The 17,102-nt window shown below is 45.4% G+C and overlaps 1 long non-coding RNA gene across 1 annotated transcript; it reads right to left on the reverse strand.

The window, feature by feature from the left end:
• Nucleotides 1–264: 264 nt before the first annotated feature.
• On the reverse strand, nt 265–15,058 carry LOC311124539. Its single transcript, XR_014612773.1, has 3 exons — nt 14,844–15,058; nt 14,178–14,253; nt 265–343 (listed from the first exon to the last, which is right to left on the reverse strand). It is a non-coding gene; the product is annotated as an uncharacterized lncRNA (long non-coding RNA).
• Nucleotides 15,059–17,102: the final 2,044 nt, after the last annotated feature.

Genomic DNA, 17,102 nt, shown 5'->3' on the forward strand with positions numbered 1-17,102 from the left:
GTTCTCTGAGAGCAGAAGACAATGGCAGAAGCATTAGGTTGTGTAAGAGAATGCTCCCCCCTGTGTATAGGAAGAGCAACACAGAGGGCTCACATTGTCCTTGTTCCCTATTGGAAGATAAACTTCCTGGAACGACTTGTATCAATCTGCACACATCCGGACACTACACCGCCCGGCCCTCTAGACAACCACATACACTGTCACGACGAGGGAGAGAGAGTGGTGTGTGTGTGTGTGGTACCTTCCATTAGTGCAGTGATTTGCTGGGACTTCTGTGCGGGGTGTTCTCTGAGGATCTCCAGAGCTGTTCTTCCCTGGCAGTCTGTGATGTTGGCGTCAATACCTGCAACAGACAGACAGAAGACAGAAACAATGGGTCAGACAGGCACCCAGCCGACACCACCCCACACTCACACACACTGACATACACACATCTAGCCTCCTGCACACACTCCCTTAACAAGTAAATCTATATACTAATTTTAAAAGGGAAGCGCTGTAAAGTATTGCGTGTATTTCGTTTTGAACAAGACATCCCGTGGATTGCACCATTAATGCCTGAGGAAAGCTCAAGTCAAGGAGGAAAAAGATCCCAAATAGACTCACTTGGCCAATTTTAGAAGGAAACATTCATACTGTATTTCTGTCTGACAGTTTACTGAAAAAGGATGCTAGCTATGTCCATCCTGTATCTCACCCTTCCACACACACACACACACACACACACACACACACACACACACACACACACACACACACACACAGGTGGATAGAGTAGAGGGTTGGGTGGATGACAGGGGTCAGACAGTAAACCGGTATAGGCCTGTCGCTCTCATCTAAATAAACCCCCCGGACCAAAACAGTATGGCCGCCCGGGGTTCTTCACAGGAAGCGCAACAAGACACCAGAGGAAACAGGATGCAATTGAGGAAAATAAGGGGGGAGAGGAGAGGGAGGTAGGACAAGAGACCACACTCTCTCTCTCTCCATATCATCTACTCTCGCTGTCTCTCTCTTTCCATATAATCTACTGTCTCTCTCTCTCCATATCATCTACTGTATCTCTCTCTCTCTCTCCATATCATCTACTGTCTCTCTCCATATCATCTACCGTCTCTCTCTCGCTCTCTCTATATAATCTACTGTCTCTCTCTCTCTCTCCATATCATCTACTGTCTCTCTCTCTCTCTCCATATCATCTACTGTCTCTCTCCATATCATCTACCGTCTCTCTCTCGCTCTCTCTATATAATCTACTGTCTCTCTCTCTCTCTCCATATCATCTACTGTCTGTCTCTCTCTCTCTCTCTCTCTCTCTCTCTCTCTCTCTCTCTCTCTCTCTCTCTCTCTCTCTCTCTCTATATATATATATCATCTACTCTCTCTCTCTCTCTCCATGTCATCTACTGTCTCTCTCTCTCTCCCTCCATATCATCTACTCTCTGCCTCTCACTCTCTCTTTCCATATAATCTACTGTCTCTCTCTCTCTCTCTCTCCATATCATCTACTGTCTCTCTCTCTCTCTCTCTCCATATCATCTACTGTTTCTCTCTCTACTCTCCATATCATGTACTGTCTCTCTCTCTCTCTCTCTCTCTCTCCATATCATCTACTGTCTCTCTCTCTCCATATCATCTACTGTCTCTCTCGCTCTCTCTCTCTCTCCATATCATCTACTACTCTCTCTCTCTCTCTCTCTCTCTCTCTCTCTCTCTCTCTCTCTCTCAATTCAATTCAATTCAATTCGCTTTATTGGCATGACGTAACAATGTACATATTGCCAAAGCTTACTTTGGATATTTACAATATAAAAAATAAATAAAAATGAGAATCAAAAATTGTCAACGGGACAACAGTAACAACAATAACCAACGGTCAATATAACCATACATTCAACAATAACAATAATCATACAGTTGAGGACATGTGCAGGTTTATTGGTCTGTCAGACACTGTTCCTCAACTTATGGCAGGCAGCAATGTAGTGCGCTGCCAACCCACAGCTCTCTGCGTCCTCCCCCAACAGGATGGGTAGTCTATCCTCATCAGAGAGGTCTTTAAAACCTTGAATAAGGATTTCAAATTTGGGGAAATGACACTCTCTAATTGTTTTATATTTTTGACATTTTGTCAGGAAATGCAGCTCCGTCTCAGGTTCTGCTGTTGTGCAGTGGTTGCACAGCCTTTCCTCTACAGGGAGCCAGGTTTTCCTGTGTCTACCCTTCTCAATGGCAAGGCTGTGCTCACTGAGCCTGTACTTTGTCAAGGTTTTTCTAAGGTTTTGATCAGTAACCATGGTCAAATATTTAGCCATAGTGTACTGTCGATTTAGGGCCAGATAGCACTGCATTTTGCTTTGTGTTTGTGCTTGTGTTTCCCAATAAGCAATGTAGTTTTGTTTTGACTGTGTTGTAATTTGGTTTATTCTGATTGATTGGATGTTCTGGTCCTGAGGCTTCAGTGTGTTAGTAGAACAGGTTTGTGAACTCAGCCCCAGGACCAGCTGGATGAGGGGACTCTTTTCTTTGCTCAGCTCTTGGCATTGCAGGGCTTGGTAATGATATGAGAGGGGGTCACTGTATTTTAGATGTTTCCAAAACTTAATTGCTCTTTTTTGAGTTTTTATTATTAGTGGATATTGGCCTAATTCTGCCCTGCATGCATTGTTTGTAGTTTTCCTCTGGACACGTAGGAGAATCTTACAGAACTCTGCATGTAGGGTTTCAATGGGGTGTTTGTCCCATTTGATGAAATCTTGTTTTGCAAGTGGACCCCACACCTCGCTGCCATAAAGTGCAATTGGTTCAATGACATATTCAATTAGTTTTAGCCAAATTTTAATAGGTATTTCAATTTGAATTTGCTTTTTAATGGCGTAGAATGCCCTGCGTGCTTTCTCTCTCAGTTCATTCACTGCCTCATTAAGGTGTCCAGTTGAGCTTATTTTTAAACCTAAGTAATTGTAGTGTGTACAGTACTCTATATATTTTGTACCAATTGAGAACTTTGGTCTAATTCCCTGAGATCTGGATCTTCTCTGGAAAATCATTATTTTAGTCTTTTTGGGGTTTACTGCCAGGGCCCAGGTCTGGCAGTACTGCTCTAGCAGGTCCAGGCTCTGCTGTAGGCCAGGTGCTGTGGGTGACAGCAGGCATAGGTCATCTGCGAAGAGTAGGCATTTAACTTCTGAATTGTGGAGACTAACACCAGGGGCTGAGGATTTTTCTAGAATAGTGGCCAATTCGTTAATGTAAATATTGAAGAGTGCAGGGCTCAGATTGCAACCCTGACGAAGGCCCCGCCCCTGGTTAAAGAATTCTGTCCTTTTCTTACCAATTTTAATGCTGCACGTATTGCCAGTATACATTGATTTAATTATGTCATATGTTTTACCCCCTACACCACTTTCAATAACTTTGTAGAACAGTCCTGTATGCCAAATAGAATCAAATGCTTTTTGGAAGTCGATAAAGCAAGTGTATATTTTGGTATTATTTTGGTGGACATGTTTATCTATCAGGGTGTGTAAGGTGTAAATATGATCAGTTGTGCGATGTTTTGGTATAAATCCAATTTGGCTTTTACTCAAGACATTGTGCTTATTAAGGAAGTTTAGAACTCTTACATTGATGATACTACAGAAAACCTTCCCCAGGTTACTGTTCACACAAATGCCTCTGTAATTGTTAGGGTCAAATTTGTCTCCATTCTTAAAGATTGGGGTTATGAGTCCTTGATTCCAGATGTCAGGGAAATAACCTACACTCAGGATCAAATTAAACAATTTTAATATAGCCAATTGAAATTTTGCACTAATGAGTTTGAGCATTTCATTTAGGATGCCATCAGGTCCGCAGGCTTTTTTAAATTTGAGAGCCTGAAGTTTCTTATAGAGCTCCTGGTCAGTAATTGGGGAGTCCAATGGGTTTTGATTGTCCTTTATAGCTTTTTCTAATCCATTCAACTTCTCATGGATTTGGCGTTGTTCTGCGTTTGTGTCAATTTGAACGGTGTTGTAGAGTGTTTTGAAATGGGTTGTCCATATGTCACCATTTTGTATTGCTAATTCCTCTTGTTTAGATTTTTTTAGTTTTTTCCAATTTTGCCAAAAGTTGTTTGTGTTTATGGACTCCTCAATTAGTGTCAGCTGCTTGCTGTTGTACTGTGCTTTTTTGGTTCTGAGTGTACGTTTATAGAGTTTTAAAGTCTCACAGTAATGAAGGCGTAATTCACCATTATTTGAGTCTCTGTGCTTTTGGTTGGATAGTGTTCTAAGTTTTTTCCTTATAATTTTACAATCTGCATCAAACCAGTTGTCATCTGTGATTTTTTTAGTTTTGTTTTTTATCAATTTCAATTGTGCTTCTTTTGCCGTTTGCCTGAATATATAGTTGATGTTTCGTACTGCTAGATTGATGCCTTCTTTACTGTGAGTGAATGTGGTATCCAGAAAGTTATCTAAGAGTGTTTGGATATTTTGGTTCCAGGTTGCTTTCTGGTATTCTTCTGTGCTGTTTTGGGCCCATCTGTATGAATTTCTGATGTTGTACAGCTTACTGGGTTGTGAATGTGTGGTTGTTTCCAGGTCTGTTCTTTTGAGGAACAACGTAATTTGGCTGTGATCAGACAGAGGTGTTAGTGGCTTGACAGTGAATGAGCTGAGAGAGAAAGGGTCCATGTCTGTGATCATATAGTCTACTGTACTGTGGCCAAGAGGTGAGCAGTAGGTGAATCTCCCCAAAGAGTCCCCCCGTAACCTACCATTGACAAAGTACAGACCCAGGCTTCTACAGAGCTGCAAAAGATCCCTTCCGTTTTTGTTGACGGTGCTGTCACTGTTGTTTCTATGGGGGAGATTAAGATAGTTAGAAACAGTATGGTCTGTAATAAAGCTGTCCCCTCGTGTGCTCGTTAGATCAGGTAGTGTTCCTGTGCGCGCATTTGTGTCCCCACAGATGAGCACATTTCCCTGGGCCTGGAAATGGCACGTCTCTTCCTCGAGGGTGGGGAAGATCTCCTCTGAGTAATATGGGGATTCTGAGGGGGGGATATATATTGCGCAAAGGAACACATCTTTTCCTGTCAGTACAAGTTCTTTTTTTAGTTTTAACCAAATGTGGTATTTGCCAATTTTGAGGGGATCAATTAGATTTTGTAGTTCGGATTTGTACCAAATGATCAATCCTCCAGAGTCTCTGCCTCTATTGACAGAGCTGTGTTTCTGTGATGGCACAATGATCTCTCTGTAGCCTGTGGGACAGTGAGTGACAACGTCAGCCTTACACCATGTCTCCTGCAGAATGATGACGTCAACATCTTTCAGATTTTTGTTGAACTCCAGTGCTAAACTCTTCAGACCAAAGGTTGATGAGTTTAGACCCTGAATGTTCCACATGCTAACTGATAGTGATTTCATGTTGCAAAAAGAAGGAGTAGCAGTCAGAAACACAGTAACGATTAACTAATAAGTTGTTAAGAGCGAGATAAACAGGATATCAGCTAACATTTATTCTGTTATTCTGTTAAATATTCCTATTCATTGAACAAGTAAATTCTAGTACAATAGGTGTGTGTGTGTGTGTGTGTGTGGTGTGTGTGTGTATGCGTCCGTGTGTGTTTAGTGCAGTTTAGTGCAGATGTATTGGAGGAGCTGTTTAATCTCACTTAATCCTACAGGGTTCTCCTGTCCTCTGACGACCTCCGCGTAGCTGCGCTGGTCCTGCTGTTGGGCCCTGTGAGGTGGAGGGGGGCCAGGTCTGGGCTGTGGGACTTCCTCTCTGGTCTGGTAGGGGTGGTGGTCTGGTGCGGGATAATAGGCTGGGCCCGGTCTGGTCTGGCTAAGCCGATGGAAGTGGTGATGCTCTGGGGGTGGGTGGGGCCTGTGGGGTGCACTGGGTCTGGTGTGGCGTTGAAGGGGCCTGGGGCTCCTTGGTGGTGCAGTGGTCTGGTAGGGGTCTCTGGGTGCTCCTCTGTCCAGTACAGCATGGGGTGTTTGTCTACCAAGTGCTACGTCCTTTAGGGACTTGGCAAACATCCCTACTGTCTGCTTCCTCAGGTGGGAGTGGTCGTGTAGATGCTCTGGGGTGATTGTTGGGTGGTGAGCAATGTGTATGTTCGGGAGTAGGCCACACCCTCTGGTGATGTCAGCGTTGGCTTTCTGGATGGTACGGGGATGAAAGTCTTTGCGGGGCAGCAGAGTGGAGATGGTGATGTGGGAGTTGGGGAACCACTCAGAGGCCCTCTCTGCTACTCTGTTGACCAGGCTGCCTACTCTCTCCTGCTCCTCTCGCAGGTTGTTGGTGCCGGTGTGAATAATAATGTGGCCTGGTGTGCCAAAGTCAGGCTGGGACAGGATGTGGAGTGCATCTTGTGTTTTTGGGCACCATATTTTGCGCACCTTGTGTTGGGGGAAGAGTTTATCTTCTTGAATGAATTTCCCATTTGAGTCAATGAGGATGGCCACCTCAGTGGGTTTTACCAGATTGGTGCGTTTTCGGTCTGGGGCTGGAGTAGACAGGGCCTGTGTACATGGAGGGGTGTGTGGGGGTGTGTCAGGGGGGGCCAGAGAGCTTCTCTCTGTAGTAGTTGTCTCAATGTGGGCCTCTTTGTTGACTGGGGGTGTGGGTAAAGTGTTGTCGGTATGGGGGGGGATTGTGGGTAAAGGTGGGTCAGTGGGGTTGTTAGGGGTGGTGAGGGGCTGCAGCTTCTCTCTGGGAGTCTCTACAGTCTGTTCTCTCTGCTGTAGCACCCTCTTGATGACAGACAACTCCTTTGCCATCTCCTCCTTTACCTGCACTAGCTCTCTCCTCATGGTGGCCTTTACCTCCTCAAGCGCTGTGGTAAGGCTCTCTCTCAGCTCCTGGACAGAGTTCTTCAGCTGGGTCCGCTTTTTTCTCCGTCAACAAGGGTAACGATTTCAAATGTACCGCCGTTTATTCCAAATGAGCTATTGGAGCGCGAGTTATTGCGCTTTGGGAAGCTTGCAAGTTCAATTAAGGTTGTCCCGTTGGGTTGCAAACACCCGGCGTTGAAACAGGTTATGTCGTTTCGGCGACAGGTGTTTATGTTTTTGGACTCACCGGAGCAGACTTTGGAGTTATCGTTTAATGTCAAGTATGACAATAGACTGTATATGGCTTATGCTAGTATGGGTAGTCAACTGTGTTTTGAGTGTGGGGATGTTGGTCATAAGCGATATGCTTGCCCGAAAAGGGAGAAGGCAGAGGGAGGGGCGCAGGTGGTCCTCGTAACGCCTGGGCCCACTGATGTAGGGAGAGGTGGGCTGACAGCGGTAGAGCAGCCACAAGCATCTGTTGCTGAGGAACAAGTTGTCCGTGTTGAGGGCACAGAGATGCAACTTGTACCAGAGGGAAATGTTATGCAGCAGAAAAATATTGTTGTAGAAGGTAAGGATGGATCTGAAGAGCCATTTCCTCAGAGTGGTGAGGAGGTGCCCACTATGAGTGCTGGGGTACAGGAGGGGGTTCATGTGGAGCTAGGCTCCCAGGCAGTGGAGGAGATGCCCACTACGAGTAATAGGGTACAGGAGGGGGTTCATGTGGAGCTAGGCTCCCAGGTAGTGGAGGAGATGCCCACTACGAGTAATGGGGTTCAGGTGGGGCTAGTCTCCCAGGTAGTGGAGGAGATGCCTGGTACGAGTGATGGGGTGCAAGTGGGGAGTGTTGAAAGGGATGTGGTAGAGGGGAGTCAGTGGTCTGTGGCCTCAGTTGAGGAGGATCAGGAGAAGGTATGGATATCTCTCTTGATACGATATCAGCTGGTGAGGACTCTATTTATGATCTAGAGAAGGTAAATGGGTTTCTGGATCAGACTTTTGGGAAATCTGTCAAATTGGCAGATTATGTTGATGTTGATAAATTTGTGAGGTCAGCTGTGATGTTACAGAAGACAGTGGGGTTAGACCAGTTGAGTGAGAAGAAGCGGTTTTGCTTGAGGAAATGTGTTACTGCTGTTGCAGCAGCAAAAGGTGGTGGGAAACGTGGTCAGGTTAAGAGAACATTTAAATAATGCTGATGATTATGCCTCATAGGGTGTTTTATTCTCTTTGTCTGGTTTCTCTGTGGTATCTTCTGCTTTTCCTTTTTCTTTTCTATATGGAGATACTAAGGGTAGGTTCTCTCAATATTAATGGAGGAAGGGACAGGAATAAGAGGGCTTGGGTATTAGAAGTAATAAAACAGAAAAGGCTTAATGTTAATTAATTAATTAATGTAGTTTTCCTACAGGAGACACATAGTGATGAGGAAAATGAGGTTGACTGGGGTATGTGGTGGGAGGGGCAGCATATACTCAGTCATGGTACTAATTTCAGTGCTGGGGTGGCATTCTTGTTTTCTTCAAGCTTAGGGGTGACTGTGGTATCTACAACAGAGATTGTCAAGGGTCGGGTTTTATTGGTCAAGGTGGATGATATGAGGTTTTTGTTAGTTTTTTTTGAATGTTTATGCTCCTAATGAGGGTACAGAGCGTATTGTTGGTTTTGATAAAATAAAGGAAACCTTAAGACAGTGTGACCAAGAGGGGTGTATGGTTTTAGGAGGGGAATGGAACTGTACAGTGGATTTTACTGTTGATCGCACCGCTGAAGAACCTCACCTGCGGTCAGCCACTTGCCTGTCTGGTCTGTTAACTGAGTTTGAGCTTTCTGATGTGTGGAGAGTAAGGAATGCAAAAGTTAGGCAGTACACATGGCTAAAAGTTAATGAAGGTCATGTCAGTGCAGCAAGGTTAGACAGGTTGTATGTATCTGAGCAATACTGTAGTAGGGTTGGAAGGTGTGACATTACTCCTGTGGGTTTCTCTGATCACCATATTGTCACTGTTGATATTCACTTGTCCTGTCCACGAAGGTCATCATCTTATTGGTATTTTAATGTTAAATAGTTACATGATGTCATGTTTTGTGAAAGGTTTTTGTTGTTTTGGGAAAAATGGAGGGTTACAAAAGGGAATTTTGAGTCCTTTAGACAATGGTGAGAGGTTGGGAAGGCCCAAATACAATTATTTTGTCAACAGTATACTGCTCTGTCTCGAATTGAAGTTAAAGAGACTATCAGGGCCCTTGAACAGGACATCAAATCTATTGAATTGAAGTTGCTCACTCAGAATGACCCCGGACTAGTCATGAATTTACAGGACAAGAAACATGAACTGAGGTTGTTTCTGCATGAAAGAGTGAAGGGTGCCTTGATTAGGTCTCGTTTCGCTTCCCTCAAGGATATGGATGCACCTAGTGCTTTTTTTTTTACCTAGGACAGTCGACATTGCAACGTAAACAGATGGTCTGCCTTCGTCTCCCTGATGGGAAGGTGACCACGGATGACAGTGAAATGCGTCAACATGCCGTGGATTTCTACTCTGCCCTCTATAAGGCGGAGGATTGTGACTCTCTGTGTACTGAACAGTTGTTACATGGTCTTCCTCAATTGGGACCTGAGCAAAGAGTCGTATTGGACTCTGACATTACACTGCAAGAGCTGTCCACAGCAGTTATGCAGCTCTCAACAGGCCGAGCCCCTGGCATTGATGGTTTACCATCTGAGTTTTATAAGCATTTTTGGGGGTCTATTGGGGAGGATTTTTATGAAGTGGTGTGTGAATCTTTTCATGAGGGCTCTCTTCCTGTATCTTGTCAACGTGCGGTACTTTCACTGTTGCCAAAAAAGGGGGATTTGGCTCTCATAAAAAATTGGAGACCTGTTGCGTTGCTGTGTGCAGAATCTAAAATTGTTTCTAAATGTCTCTCAAACAGGTTGAAATAGTATCTTGGATTGTTGGTCCACAAGGACCAGTCCTACTGTGTACCTGATTGCTCTATTGTTGACAACTTGTTTCTAATAAGAGATGTTTTAGACATTTGTAAACTGTCTGATGTAAATGTGGGTTTACTTTCTTTGGATCAGGAGAAGGCTTTTGATCGTGTGGACCATCAGTACTTGTTTAAAACAATGAAAGCCTTTGGGTTTGGGGATGTTTTTTTGTCTTGGATGAATTTACTGTATGCTGGGGCCTCGTGTATGGTGAAGGTGGGGGGTGGTTTGAGTTGCCCCATCCCTGTCCAAAGGGGCATCAGGCAGGGATGCCCAATTTCAGGGCAGTTATATAGTCTGGCGATTGAACCAATGCTTTGTTTTTTAAGAGCGAAGCTTAACATCCTCACCCCCTGTAATAAAAACTGTCACGTCGTCTGCATACGCAGACAGTGCTATCGTGGGACCCTTCATTACACCTGGCACAGAGAAACCAGTAAGGTTCTCTCAAACGCTTTAAAGGTGTATGAGGGGGCCTCCTCAGCTAGAGTCAATTGGGGAAAGAGTGAAGCGCTGTGGGAAGGTCAGCTTCAGATGGGGTCCACTCCACGGTTACCAGGGGGGCTTCAGTGGGGCAGAGATGGGATGAAGACTTTGGGGGGTTTTCTAGGCTCCGATGTCTTTCAGAAAAAGAACTGGGAGGGTGTAGTGGAGAAAGTGTGTGCCAGACTGTCAAGATGGAAATGGGTGCTGCCCCAGCTGTCTTATAGGGGAAGGGTACAGGTAGCTAATAATCTTGCTGCCTCTACCCTGTGGCACAGACTAATGATTTTGCAGCCACCAAAGGGTCTGATACAAGAGCTTCAGAGGACCCTTGTCAATTTCTTCTGGTCTGGACAACACTGGATTAAAGCTGCAGCCCTGTACCTGCCACTGCACGAGGGTGGGCAAGGCCTGCTGGACATTTCCTCTAGGATCATGGCTTTCCGGCTTCAAGCAGCCCAGAGACTGTTGTACAGTGACAGTTCTAGCTGGGTTGACACAGCCTACACATTGATGAGGAGAGCGGGCTGTTTGGGCTTCGACAAGCACCTTTTCCTCTTAAAGCTGGAGGGGGGTGTGTTGCCTGGCCTCACTCCACCAGGGATGTGGCTTTTTGAAGAGCCTCTTTTTCACAACACTGCCATCCAGTCCCGTGTTCTGGGTTCAGCTAGCCTACGTTCATGCCTGTTAGGCGTGGGGTGTACTAAGCTGGGTCATCTGATGCGGAACAGGAATAGGTCGTTGGAGGAGCTGGGAGAAAGAGGGGGGATCCGATCGTCTCGCCTACTGAGGAAGGTCGTCGCTGAGGTCTGTGACTCCTTGCCAGTACTTCATCTGCAGTATGTGACTGACACTTCCAATTCTGATCGGTGGAAGGGATGTCTGGATTATGTGTTCCCTGCACTGATTGTTAGTGCTGCGGCGGGGGCATTCGAGGAGGACGTGGGGATGCTGCTTTCCTTCGATACCCCGGAGCTGGGGGAGTTCAAGGAGGTGGGAAAGAAGGCCATGTACAGAATATGTGTAAAGGTGTCCCATGCCTCTTCCCTGGAAGGGGTAAAATCGACGAGGTGGGCGGGTGTGCTTGGTCCAGGTGCCTCCCCAAAAGGCTGTTGGCGATCATTATACAAACTGCCTATTGATAAGAGGACAGCTGACCTCCAATGGAGGATAATACATGGAGCCATAGCCACCAACATGTATCTGGTACACCTGGATCCTACTGTTGGGGAGGGGTGTCCATTCTGCGCTGAGTCTGAAACTCTGGCACATCTGTTTTTACAGTGTCCCAGGTTGGTCGGGATGACTGACCTGATCACTAATTGGTTCTCAACGTTGGGAGAGGTTTTCTCTTCCCAACTGTATATATTTGGGCCAAAGTACAGGTTTAGTCAAAAAGGTGTAGTTGTGTTGCTTAATTTTGTGTTAGGGGCAGCAAAATTAGCGATATGGAAGACCCGAAAGAACAGTATTCGGGGACAGGGGTCTGTGGATGTGGTGGGAATGCTGGAGGGAATGTTGGCAGCGAGACTAAGGGTTGAGTTTGCCTATTATAAACTTGTCAACAATATTGATCTGTTTATGAGTATATATATATACATATATATCTCTCTCTCTCTCTCCATATCATCTACTGTCTCTCTCTCTCTCCATATTATCTACTATCTCTCTCTCTCTCCATATCATCTACTATATCTCTCTCTCTATCTCTCCATATCATCTACTGTCTCTCTCTACATATCATCTACTGTCCCCCTCCCTCTCTCTCTACACATTTAATCTACTGTCCCCCTCTCTCTCTATATATATATATACAGTGGGGAGAACAAGTATTTGATACACTGCCGATTTTGCAGGTTTTCCTACTTACAAAGCATGTAGAGGTCTGTAATTTTTATCATAGGTACACTTCAACTGTGTCAGAAAATCACATTGTATGATTTTTAAGTAATTAATTTGCATTTTATTGCATGACATAAGTATTTGATCACCTACCAACCAGTAAGAATTCCGGCTCTCACAGACCTGTTAGTTTTTCTTTAAGAAGCCCTCCTGTTCTCCACTCATTACCTGTATTAACTGCACCTGTTTGAACTCGTTACCTGTATAAAAGACACCTGTCCACACACTCAATCAAACAGACTCCAACCTCTCCACAATGGCCAAGACGAGAGCTGTGTAAGGACATCAGGGATAAAATTGTAGACCTGCACAAGGCTGGGATGGGCTACAGGACAATAGGCAAGCAGCTTGGTGAGAAGGCAACAACTGTTGGCGCAATTATTAGAAAATGGAAGAAGTTCAAGATGACGGTCAATCACCCTCGGTCTGGGGCTCTATGCAAGATCTCACCTCATGGGGCATCAATGATCATGAGGAAGGTGAGGGATCAGCCCAGAACTACACGGCAGGACCTGGTCAATGACTTGAAGAGAGCTGGGACCACAGTCTCAAAGAAAACCATTAGTAACACACTACGCCGTCATGGATTAAAATCGGAGGATAAGAAGGATGAGTACAACCCCAAGAACACCATCCCAACCATGAAGCATGGAGGTGGAAACATCATTCTTTGGGGATGCTTTTCTGCAAAGGGGACAGGACGACTGCACCGTATTGAGGGGAGGATGGATGGGGCCATGTATCGCGAGATCTTGGCCAACAACCTCCTTCCCTCAGTAAGAGCATTGAAGATGGGTCGTGGATGGGTCTTCCAGCATGACAACGACCCGAAACACACAGCCAGGGCAACTAAGGAGTGGCTCCGTAAGAAGCATCTCAAGGTCCTGGAGTGGCCTAGCCAGTCTCCAGACCTGAACCCAATAGAAAATCTTTGGAGGGAGCTGAAAGTCCGTATTGCCCAGCGATAGCCCCGAAACCTGAAGGATCTGGAGAAGGTCTGTATGGAGGTGTGGGCCAAAATCCCTGCTGCAGTGTGTGCAAACCTGGTCAAGACCTACAGGAAACGTATGATCTCTGTAATTGCAAACAAAGGTTTCTGTACCAAATATTAAGTTCTGCTTTTCTAATGTATCAAATACTTATGTCATGCAATAAAATGCAAATTATTTACTTAAAAATCATACAATGTGATTTTCTGGATTTTTGTTTTAGATTCCGTCTCTCACAGTTGAAGTGTACCTATGATAAAAATTACAGACCTCTACATGCTTTGTAAGTAGGAAAACCTGCAAAATCGGCAGTGTATCAAATACTTGTTCTCCCCACTGTGTGTATATATATATATATATATATACACACATCTCTCTCTCTATATATATATATATATATATATATATATATATATATATATGCACACACACACACAGAGGGGCATGACAGCACAGCTATGAAACATGATTATATTGCTTCTATACATAGCATGTGTACATTATATACCCTGCTTCTGGGGTGAAGTTTACCTACGTACAGATTTAGGATCAGCTTTCCCTCCATGAATCCTAGCCTTAACCACTAGTGGGGGAAATGAAAAACGGACCCAGGATGAGCATCTAACTCGTAGCCCAGTGTTTCTCAAGTTTCTGACTGACCTCTGGGGGGGGCGCACATTTTTGTTCCAGCCCAGCACCTACACACCTTATTCAACTAATCCCGGAGCCCTTGAGCTAACACTGTGTTAGCCAACCCAGAATAGCATCAATACAGTGGATTACTAAATATGGCAGGACGGATCTCTAGTGCTGCTGATATCTCCAGAACAGAACATGTACATACTGTTAGATAGATTAGCAGCAGTATTGGGGTAAATACATGGGGCAGGTTTGCACACAGGCACGTACACATAAGAACAGGAACAAGGACAGAGGTATGGGGGGGTACATGGACTCCCTCATGACACCCACCTGAGTCTAGCAGCAGCCGAACCACATCCATCTTCCCATAGAGAGCTGCCTCGTGGAGAGCACTGCCATTCTCCGTCTGAGAGAGAGAAAGAGAGAGAGGTGGGGGGGTAAGAGAGAAAGAGGAGGAGACCAAATAATCGAAGGCAAGAGAGGGGAGAGTGATGCGGGAGAGAGAGAAAGAGAGAAGAAGATAGAAAGAAAACATTGATTTCAAGACATTGCACAAGATAACTCTTTGTACACAGAGCCCCATGTGGAAACGTCCCATTACAAATATACACCACAGTTTCCTCCCTCTCTATATGGCCTGGATGCTAGTGCGCATTAGCCCCTGTAGAATACATTGGTCTATTGGGGGCATGATGCAATGCATAGAAACTGTGGGAGGGGACGTCAACTTGTGGGCGTCATCTTGGATTTCCATAGTCATCAAAGATTTAGTGTACAGTAACTGTGATTACTTAGACAAACATTTTAAAAACACACAGAGACACAAAGACACACAAACACACTCCCTGTGTGTTACAGTACCTCTGACCTTAGCTGGATCTCTCATACAAACACCCAGCCAGGCGCCTGCCTTGTGACTAAACTCAACAAGCCTGCTGTGTGTGTGTGTGTGTGTGTGTGTGTGTGTGTGTGTGTGTGTGTGTGTGTGTACTATACCTTCTCTTTCCTCTATCACCAAGGTATTATCAACGCAGCTAAGAAAGACCCCAAAAATCCAACACATCGACCAATCAAAACCCATAACTGCACCTCCTGTGTTCCCACACACACAATCCAGGTGAGTCTGACTGACCCTTACGGTTCAAAGGTCAAAGTATGCCAATGAAAGGGCATGTGAACATCCAATACCACAGAACCCAGAAGACCAGGTCAAAAACAGGAATGTAAAAATATCAAAATCGAGAACAAGCAAAAAGCTTCATAACCCACAGTGACATGGAACTAGAGGTGACTGGGTGATGAGTTTGGAGGGAACACACACACATACATCGAGGGACAGGAAACCAAACCGCCGGACCCTCCCCCACTCCCCCCCTCAAACCCTTTCCTGTGTCGTTTCCCATGGCGTTTAGGTGGTGCTGTCACCGGAAAATGAGGAAATCGATTCACTCTCGCTGCGCTTTCAGGAATTTAGGTGGCTGTTTGACTGAAGACTGAGGGGGGGTTTGTTTTGGTGTTGGGCCTTTCTTTCTTTGGTGTTGGGCCTTTCTGTATAGTTTTTCCCCTATTTTCTCCCATCGCTAGTTACGACCCTTTCTCATCGCTGCAAATCCGAAAACATGACCCACCTAGCCGCGCTACTTCTTAACACACTGCTCGCTTAACCCGGAAGTCAGCCGCACCAATGTGTCGGAGGAAACACCGTTCGACTGATGACCAAAGTCAGCTTGCAGTAGTGCTGAGCGATTAGTGCTTTTTGAAGTCTGTTTGGTTTGATTATTCAAAAATAATCACAGTTTTCTGATTATTATTTTCTTTACATTAAATGTATTATGAAATAATGACGTTACAATGATTTTTGAGCTTTTTTATGGAAATTCCAAAGCCAAAAAGTGAACATTCAATTGCCAAAACATTGAAAATATTCCATTGTCTCTATCCAGAGACCTGTATACAATGACGAGACGCACGTCTCCGCCCTAACAATCGGTGTCGTTGTCCCAAAGGCGGGAAGGTAGGCGACAAGTTTAGGTCCAAAATAAGCCCATAGAAACGCATTGGGCATATTTTGGACAGATTTTGGCGAGTGTGAAACCTCTCGCTTCGCTTGTTCCTCTCTGATCTGGAAAAAACTGCCGCAATGGATTATGGTCAGTGTAGTTAATTACCACGTTTCTGTGCTGATCTAGATTGAATATTTGCTTAATGAAAACCACAACTCCCTTCAGCCCAGCGTCCCACATAGTTCTTGACTTGAGTTCTTAGATTTCTCTCGTGAATGATTAGATTTCTCTTTAGAGAAACGGCATGTTGGGCACACAAAAAACCTGAACTAAATGGAATTCAAGTAATTGCACCGACGTCGGTCAATTAGTTGTTTAATAACCAGAAAAAATAAGAAATGTTGATTAATCGCCCATCACTAGCATGCAGGCACCTGGCCCGCCACAAGGAGTCACTAGAGCGGGATGAGCCAAGGAAAGCCCCCCGGCCAAACCCTCCCCTAACCCGGACGGTGCTGGGGCAATTGTACGCCGCCCTATGGGGCTCCCGGTAATGGCCGGCTGTGACACAGCCTGTGATCGAACCCCTGGCTGTAGTGGTGCCTCAGCACTGTGATGCAGTGCCTTAGACCGCTGTGTGGGGGGGTCTGAATGTGTGTTTATATCCAGTGGGCTCAACTTTTGCCCTTGGATCTCTACCTGCCTACAGAGCAGCAGGTCTCTCCATAGGGAATCCCCTCATCAGTAGAGAGAGAAGGAGAGAGAGAAAGGAGAGAGAGAGAGAGAGAGATATCCTCATACATTATTCATTCGAACGATGGGCTTGAATGTAATTATTTTACTAGGCACTGACACACACACACACACTGCTATTTACAACAACCCCACCATCCGTGGGACTGACGTTCCTTCCACTCCTTAATGTCAAAGCACAGATATGACAGTGTGGCTTTGGAGAGAGAGATGGAGAAAGAGAGAGAGAGAGAGAAAGAGAGACGGATGAGAGAGAGAGAGATGAGATAGAGATAGGGAGGGGAGAAGAGAGAGAGAGAAGGAGAGGGGAGAAGAGAGAGAGAGAAGGAGAGGGGAGGAGGGAGTGAGAGAGAGAGAGAGAGAGGGGAGGGGAGAGGGGAGGGAGGGGAGGAGAGAGGGGAGGGGGGGGGAGAGGGGAGGAGAGAGAGAGAAGGGGAGGAGGCAGAGAGAGAGAGAGAGAGAGAGAGAGATGGGAGGAGGCAGAAAGAGAGGGAGGGGA

Source organism: Coregonus lavaretus, assembly GCF_964263955.1.
Source record: "Coregonus lavaretus genome assembly, contig: HAP1_SCAFFOLD_3629, whole genome shotgun sequence".
NCBI classification, from domain to species: Eukaryota; Metazoa; Chordata; class Actinopteri; order Salmoniformes; family Salmonidae; genus Coregonus; species Coregonus lavaretus.